The sequence below is a fragment of the Malania oleifera genome, chromosome 1 (assembly GCF_029873635.1).
Source record: "Malania oleifera isolate guangnan ecotype guangnan chromosome 1, ASM2987363v1, whole genome shotgun sequence".
Taxonomy (NCBI): domain Eukaryota; kingdom Viridiplantae; phylum Streptophyta; class Magnoliopsida; order Santalales; family Ximeniaceae; genus Malania; species Malania oleifera.
Window position 1 is genome coordinate 109,471,204 of NC_080417.1, and position 8,701 is coordinate 109,479,904.

Genomic DNA, 8,701 nt, shown 5'->3' on the forward strand with positions numbered 1-8,701 from the left:
CATTAATGTTTGTTTGAGTTATTCCGTGCCTAATGCTTTTAATTAACTGACCATTAATTAAATGATTTTAGTCTTGTGATTTGCTACCGAAAGGGGGGATTATAGGATAGATCTTGGATAATTCAGCGTAGGTAAATATAGAGATTGAAAGACTTGTATGAACCTACGTAGCATAAAAAAATCGAGGGTCTTACTGCGTTCTTGCATTATTAATTTGCATACTCTTATGTTAAATAATAAACAAGAATAGGTTCCGATTGACTATCGAAAGAGGCTTTTGGAAAAATTGGAGATTTGCTAACAACAGAGAAAACGAAGTTAAATTAGCTAAATGAGTAAAGCATAGTGAGAAACTAGGTGAAATCGGTTTCCTAGAAGTTTTCACCATCATCAATTTGACACGCGGTATTCAGTTTTAAATTCTCCTGAATAGTTTATTTAAAGTAGCTTTGTTTAAATTTTGCAGTCTAAAATTGTTAATTTTTCTAAATAAAATAAAGGTTAGTAAAATTTCGGTACTTGGTATATTAAGACATCAATCCCTGAGGACGATACTCTACACATCATTATATTATAAAACTACGATACTGTGCACTTGCAGTTTGCACCGGTCAAGTTTTTGGCGCCGTTGCCGGGGATTGAGTTTTTCTTATTTTTGCCAATATCGATACAAAGTAATCTTGGTTTTAATTTAGAATTTTATTTTTATATTTTTATTATTTTTATTTTATTTTATTTTATTTTTATTTTTATTATTTTTTTTTGTATTTCTGGTGTGTTTTTTATGTTGGATGCGCAGGGCTAGAACACGTGACATTATTCCTTTTGATCCGGAGATTGAAAGAACGCTCAGAACACTAAGGAAAAAGAGGGTATTAGTCATGGAGAACGAACAAGATAATGCGCAGCCACGTGCCTTGAAGGATTATGTGCGACCAGTTGTGAATGACAATTATTCGGGTATCAGACGCCAACCCATTAATGCCAACAATTTTGAGCTCAACCCCGCATTAATCAGCATGGTGCAGCAGGCCCAATTCAGTGGATCGCCACTTGATGATCCCAATATCCATCTGGAGATGTTTTTGGAGATTTGTGATACTGTGAAGATCAATGGTGTTACTGAAGACACCATTAGACTGAGATTATTCCCTTTCTCTTTGAGGGACAAAGCAAGAGGTTGGCTACAGTCGCTACAACCTGGGAGTATTACTAGTTGGCAGGACATGGCAGAAAAATTTCTAGCTAAATTCTTTCCACCTGCAAAAACAGCTCAACTTAGGAGTGAGATTGGTCAATTCAAGCAGCATGATTTTGAATCACTCTATGAAGCTTGGGAAAGGTATAAAGATTTGATTCGACGCTGCCCACAACATGGATTTCTGGATTGGTTGCAAATTCAGATGTTTTATAATGGGTTAAATGGGCAAACACGGACTTTAGTTGATGCTGCATCTGGGGGAACTTTGATGTCAAAGACACCTGAGGGTGCTACTGCTCTTTTGGAAGAAATGACATCAAATAACTATCAATGGCCAACTGAAAGAACTATGGCTAAGAAAGTTGCTGGAATTCATGAATTGGAGCCGTTTGCTGCACTTTCAGCTCAAGTTGCTTCTCTGTCCTGTCTCATCAGATTTCATCTTTGACAACCCAGAGGATACCACAAGGTGCAGAATATGTGGCAACTACAAGTAGGACAGATCCGAGCAATGGAGAGAGTCATGAACAGGTTCAATACATCAACAATCGGAACTACAACTATAGGGGTAATCCAGTGCCACAATATTACCATCCAGGGCTTCGAAATCATGAGAATTTGTCTTATGGACTTGAGACTTGATAGTCAACAAAGTGAGAAGAAGATGTCACTTAAGGATGCCATGATATCATTTGTTGAGGAGACAAAAGCAAGGTTTAAAAAGACTGATTCACGGCTAGACAACATTGAGACTCATTGCAACAATATGGGAGCCACTATGAAGAACCTTGAACTACAAATTGGGCAACTGGCCACGACTATAAATACCCAACAGAGAGGAACTTTTCCTAGCAACATAGAAGTGAATCCTAAGGATCAATGCAATGTCATCACACTTAGGAGTGGAAGAGAAATTGAGAAATCACCAGCAAAGGAAACCATGTCCACACCTACAGCTAAAAATAATGGCGCAAGAATAAAGTGGAAGAAGACGAGATGGTGGATGACACACCAAGAGAGACTGACACGTCACCAACAATTTCATTTCCTGACAATCCTCCTATTCTCTCTACTCCACTTCCTTATCCTCAACGTTTTCAAAAACAAAAATTAGATAAGCAATTTTCTAAGTTTTTGGATATTTTTAAGAAAATTCACATAAATATTCCTCTTACAGATGCCTTGGAACAAATGCCAAACTATGTCAAATTCCTGAAGGACATCATTTCAAAGAAAAGAAGGTTGGAGGAGTTCGAAACAGTGAAGCTTACTGAGGAGTGTAGTGCTATTCTTCAAAAGAAATTGCCTCAAAAATTAAAAGATCCAGGGAGTTTTACTTTGCCTTGCACTATTGGAAATTTATTTTTTGATAAAGTTTTATGTGATCTTGGAGCTAGCATTAATCTTATGCCACTTTCTATTTGTAGGAAATTGGGACTTGGAGAGATGAAACAAACAACTATTTCTTTGCAACTAGCAGACCGATCCATCAAGTATCCACATGGAATCATAGAAGACGTATTGGTAAAGGTTCATTTGGCATGAGTACAGAGTTGAAAATTAAACTCCTCGACGGATTCACCAATAAGTCAGGGAAGTTTCTTTCTTTTCTTCAATCCTTCTCATTTTTGAATAACAGTGAAAAAAAATGTGTGTGAATGATGCTACTTATGCCCTTCATATACCTGCATATAACCTAGGAGTACACATTGGGTCATTTATGTGTAGTTTCTATTTATATGGCTAAACTAGAAATCGTAACTCATTGAAAGTTGATTGGTAGTGCACTTGTGTTAATCTGGCGATATAAACTTTTGTATCTACATGGTATCTCTTGAGGCTAAAAAAATACACGTTCACGTGACTTGTAGCACTTAGGGTTCCTTGTGAACACTGAGAGAGCGCCCGTGGAGACTTTGACACCTTGTGAGGTACTGTTGAGCCATTTATCGCTCTTTTGAGTTTTGACGTCAACTCAGAGTTCATGAAACTCAACTTTCCCTATTTTTTTCTGGATACTCTTTGTACACTAGTCTTGATTTTTGAATTGCTAGCCTAGAGGTGACATCTAGTGGGGAGATAAAAACTTAGGTCTTGTAGCCTACTCAAGATGTGAAGGCCGAACCACCCCTAGAAATAGACTTATTTCATGGACTCTTGTTCGAGCTTAATGCACATGGGTGGTATGAAACAATAAAAGAAGTGTTATGATTGTCCTAATTGACCATGAAAAGAAAGAAATTGAAAAATGAGCAGAAGAAAGAAAAAGAGAAATAGAAATACCCTACAAGAGGTGAAAGATTAATACCTGCTCCACACAACTACAACAAAAGTCAAGGACAAGACGCATGTTATCCACATATGAAGACTCTTCACTCGCCTAATGCCTCAGATGTATTCACGCCTAGTTTGTGAATATGTTGATCTAGGGTGGTCTCGGTTGGACATGGCGAGTAGGTGAGAAGATGCTAGGGTGAAGGACCCGACACCTCCTAAATAGGCTTGATCCTTTTCAGACTAGTCCACTCCATACATTTAGCGTTTGTTCCTTGCAGTATGTGGGATGTTTGATCATGACACTCCTCCTCACATACGATGAGTGAACCCATCTTTTTTGAGTGTTTTTGAGAGTATGCCAGTTAGACTGAGTCAAAGCGACAATTCTTTTGATGTCCACGGATATCCTGAGTGTAACGAGTCACACACATTACACGTGATTCAAGATTTCACCTATTTATACTTGAATTTATATGACTACATTAACTCTCAATTGTGCTCGCTGGTTAATTTTATGTGAGTTTACTGTTCTTAATGGCTATATAATGATGAGATTTGCATGAATGACTTACTTCAGAGTTGCATGAATTGGGTATGAATGAGTTTGTGTGTAATTTGGTGATATTCCCGTATGTGAAAGGGTATGGTTGTGTTGCCTGTGTATTCATTCATTGAAATTGGTATTGTAGACACCCCATTTTTACCCAAGCCCAATATATTTATCATTATTATTATTATTATTATTATTATTTTAGTATTTTTATTATTTTATTTATTCTTATTATTATTATTATTATTAATAATTTTCACTAATCTTATTATTATTATTATTATTATTATTTTCTTTATTATTATTATTATTATTATTCATTAGTATTATTATTTTTACTTATTTTTACTTCTATTTTTATTATTATTATTATTTATTATTTTCATTATTATTATTATTATTAGTATTTTTATTATTCTTATTATTATTATTATTATTATTATTAATTTTCATTAGTCTCATTATTATTATTATTATTTTATTTATTATTATTATTATTATTATTATTATTATTATTATTATTATTATTTTTAGTTGGCTATTACTTTTATTTTTATTTTTATTACACTTATTATTATTACTATCATTTACGATTATTATTTCTATATTCATTATTATTAATATTACTTTATTTAGTATTATTATTATTATTATTATTATTATTATCATCATCATCATATCTATTATTAATACTATTACTATATTTACTTTGTTATTACTATTATTATCAATTATTTATTATTATTATTCTTATTAATATTATTATTACGTTACCATTATTATTAATATATTATTATCATTAGTATTGACAATATTAGTATCATTATTATTACTATATTGGTTATTTCCATAAAAGTATAAAAAGAAAGATAAAATAAAAGAAAAGTTTAGGGTTTTAGGCTTATAAAAAGAGGAGAAGAGCCGGAGCAAGAGGGGCGGCCACAGGGGCGCACAACCGGGAACCAAAAGCAAAGAAAAAAGAAATTTTTTTCGGCTTCTTCTCTTCTGCTTCTGATTCTTCTCCTGCTTCCGGCCTTTCTTCTATTTTTTTCTCTACTCTCAGCCACACTAGCAGCCACCATCAAGCCTCCTTGCTGCCACACCATCCTCCACCAACAGCCACCAGCAACTCCCTCGGCCCCCTCTCATCCTCTCCCCATCATATCCCACTCTTCACACCACGGGCCTGAGATCCCTGCAGCAGCAGCCCCCTGTTGTTTCTCTACGCCCCAGCTCCAGCCGCGAACGGTGGTCTCGGCCTCCAGGAACTCCGGCCACCTTCTGCACCAGCAGTCGACAACCACACCTCCGGCCACTAGCCTCCTCTCCGTCAGCCCACGGTAAGCTTGCTGTGAGTTTCTCTGATCTCCACCACAACAGCAGCACCACCGTCTGCAACCAGCCACCCTCACCAGACAGCAGTATACCCGGAAGGCCTCATCTCCAGCCACCTTGCCGTCCTTCAGATTCCGGCCGTGCACCTCTGCTCCAGAACCAGTCTCTCCGGCCAAGAACCCACAGTGAGTCTCCCTGCCCTCTGCATGCTGACCATATACACACACACACTCGTGAATATATATATATATATATATGGATTCGGTTTTGCAATTTATGACTTAAAGTTTAAGTCTTTTAGTTTTTTTTTTCTTATTTTTTTTATTGTATTTTATTTTATTTTATTTTATTTTTTTTTTACATGCTGTGTAGACTTTTATTTATTTAAGTTTTCTTATTATGTGTTTATGTTGTTTTATTTGTTAAAACTATACTTGTTAGATAATTAATATAGTAATATTGTTTTAATTTTTATATGGTAAATACTATTCGATTTTATTATTCTTATGGCAGGTTTTTTGTTAACATTTAAAAATTTAATTATTCTTGTTTATGCATGGAAAATACTAATTAACCTTATTCTTCTTATTGCAGGATTTTGTTCATATTTAAATTCTATTAATAATGGTATCTATTGTTATTGTTGTATACTTTAATATCGTTGCCATGTTAATATTGTCATGCTTGTTTTATTGTGTATTTATTTTGCATAGTTATGTTGTTGCGATGCATGTTTATTTTATTGTATATTTATTTTGCATATTTATCATATTATTGTATTGTGTGCTTATCTTGTTGCATATTTATTTTTCATATTATTATGATTGCATATTTATTTTATTATATATATATATACATATATTTTTTTCATATATTGTGATTATTGTTATTACCTTATATATTTATATTTATGTTACTATTGATTGCATATCTTAATTGTATATTTAATTCGCATATGTATTATTGTCATTGCCTTTATTTTATTGGCATATTTATATTGTCATTTAATTGTATAGTTTGTGTTATAATGATTGCCTCATGCATTTATTTGGATATTTACATTACTATTGACTGCACATTTGATTGTATATTAGCTTGTATTTTATTGTGTTTCAATTTTAGATTTTTGCTATGTTTCCTAATTATCACATGCTTCCATTTTGTACATGTACACGTTTGCATAATAGATTTGTAATTTGAATTATTTCCATAATTTTGTTTCCATATTGTATACTATTTATGGGGTTTAATTATTTTTACATTTGTATTGTCATATTTATATATAATATTCGATGTGCGTGCTATTATTATTATTTTATTTATTCTTATTATTATTATTATTATTATTATTATTATTATTATTATTATTATTATTATTATTATAGTATTTTTAGTATATATGGTATATATTATGGTATTATTGCTATGCTTATACTTAGTATTACTTATTAGGGTATTTTTAGTATTTTAATATATATGGTATTACTCATTATGGTATCTTTAGTATATAGGTATATATAACTTATTAGGGTATTTTTAGTATTTTAATATATACGGTGTTACTTATTATAGTGTATATTTATTATTATGTACTGTGGTACTTATTTTTATACTTTAGTATTATTATACATATATATATATTAAACATTTTCGATTTTCAAAATCCCTATGATTTTATTGCAAGGGTATGAGCCTTCGGGCATCACGTACCCTAAGCTCTGAGGGAATATATGTATATTTATTTATTTATTTATTTATTTATTTTCTCCATGTATTTATAAACTTATAAAAAGGAGTAATTCAAAGAATTATTAGATTAACTTAGGGATAAATTTTAAATTAATTAGGTACCGTTCGTAAGAACGGGCGCGTAGGGGGTGCTCGTACCTTCCCCTCGCGTAACCGAACTCCCGACCCCAACTCTGGTAATGTAGACCGATTCTACCCCTAACGGGATAGTAATCATGTGTTCTAACCGCACTAAAGGTTAGTGGCGACTCCTACACCATATTTTTCCTGAAAATATTAAAATGATTTTTAATTTCTTTGCCCGGGGCACACGCGCTCCCGGGACGTCGCGACAGGTATGACACCACCCTAAATTGCATTCACGTTATTTGCTAGGGACTAGCAAAACTTTAGTTGGGGGGTGCGATTACGCGCTTAAATTGCGTAATTAGGTGCTTTAATTCATGCATTGCGAATAATATTTTGTATTTAAATGCCTAATTACTCTCAATATTCTAATATTGTGTTCTATTTATAAAATTTGGGTTTTATTGAGTAATGTATGAAATTTTGGTGTTTTTTTATTGCAGAGCAACTGTTGGAAGCTAAAAAAATCGATGGTACTTTGCAATCTGTGCGTAACTCTCTCATCCAATCTCTAATTCAGATGATTCAAGATGCTGTAGAAAGATAAGAAAACAATCTACAATTTTCGTGTTTTGTGCCTTGCAAAATACTGGCAGCATCAAGGCCGAAATCAGACGTGAAGTTAGCATACGCCGTTTTATGGATTTTTTCAACAATTCTTCGTAATCTTCGCTTAACTTTCTCATACGAGCTCTGATTGAGATGATTCAAAATTCTGGGAAAAGATAAAAAAGAGCTCTACATATTTTATGTTTTAAGTTTTGAGAGTTACGAGCTGTAAGAGGGTCGAAAGTGGGCTTGAAAGAGGAGGGCAGTTCATGTACCTTTGAAAAAAAAAGAAAATAAAAAAATCAAAAAATGAGATGTGACCCAGCCATGCAGCCGGGTCATCTCATAAGGGGCAGTGTGTGCTGGGTACATACAAAGGAAAGACAAAAGAATGGAAAGAAAAAAAAAAAGAAAGGAAAGAAAAGCAAGCAAAGAAGGGACAAAAGGAAAGGATGGAAAAGTCAACAAGGGAGGGTTTCCTTGTGGGGGAGTGCCGTGTGCAAGAAGGGACTTGGAGAGGGCAGTGTGCGCTGGGGGCTGAGGGGAGAGAGGCCGCACCATAGGAAGAAAAAAAAAGGATTTTTCTTGGGGAGAAAGAGAAGGGAGGCCAAAAGCACATAGAGTTTCTTGGAAAAATTATTTTTTTTGGAGAGCTTTCTTGTGGTTTTATTTTGGGGGTGCTGCGAAGATACACACACAGCCAGCAAAGGAGAGTTGGAAGCACGCAAAAATACTATCTTTTCAGAATCGGAAGGCGGCGAACAACGGCGGTGTTCGGGGTGTTCGTGACGCGCGACGGCGGTGCGGCGAGTGTTGATCTTTCCCGTACGCTCCAAATTGAAGAAAATATGGTGAAATCTGTTATGTTGGATTTTATTTTCGGAATAAACTAAATTTTTGAATTCTAGGAAAAC

The 8,701-nt window shown here is 34.1% G+C and overlaps 1 non-coding gene across 1 annotated transcript; it reads right to left on the minus strand.

Moving 5' to 3' along the window:
- Positions 1-1,274: 1,274 nt before the first annotated feature.
- LOC131147330 (small nucleolar RNA R71) lies at positions 1,275-1,381 on the minus strand. Its single transcript, XR_009134719.1, has one exon. It is a non-coding gene; the product is annotated as a small nucleolar RNA R71 (small nucleolar RNA).
- Positions 1,382-8,701: the final 7,320 nt, after the last annotated feature.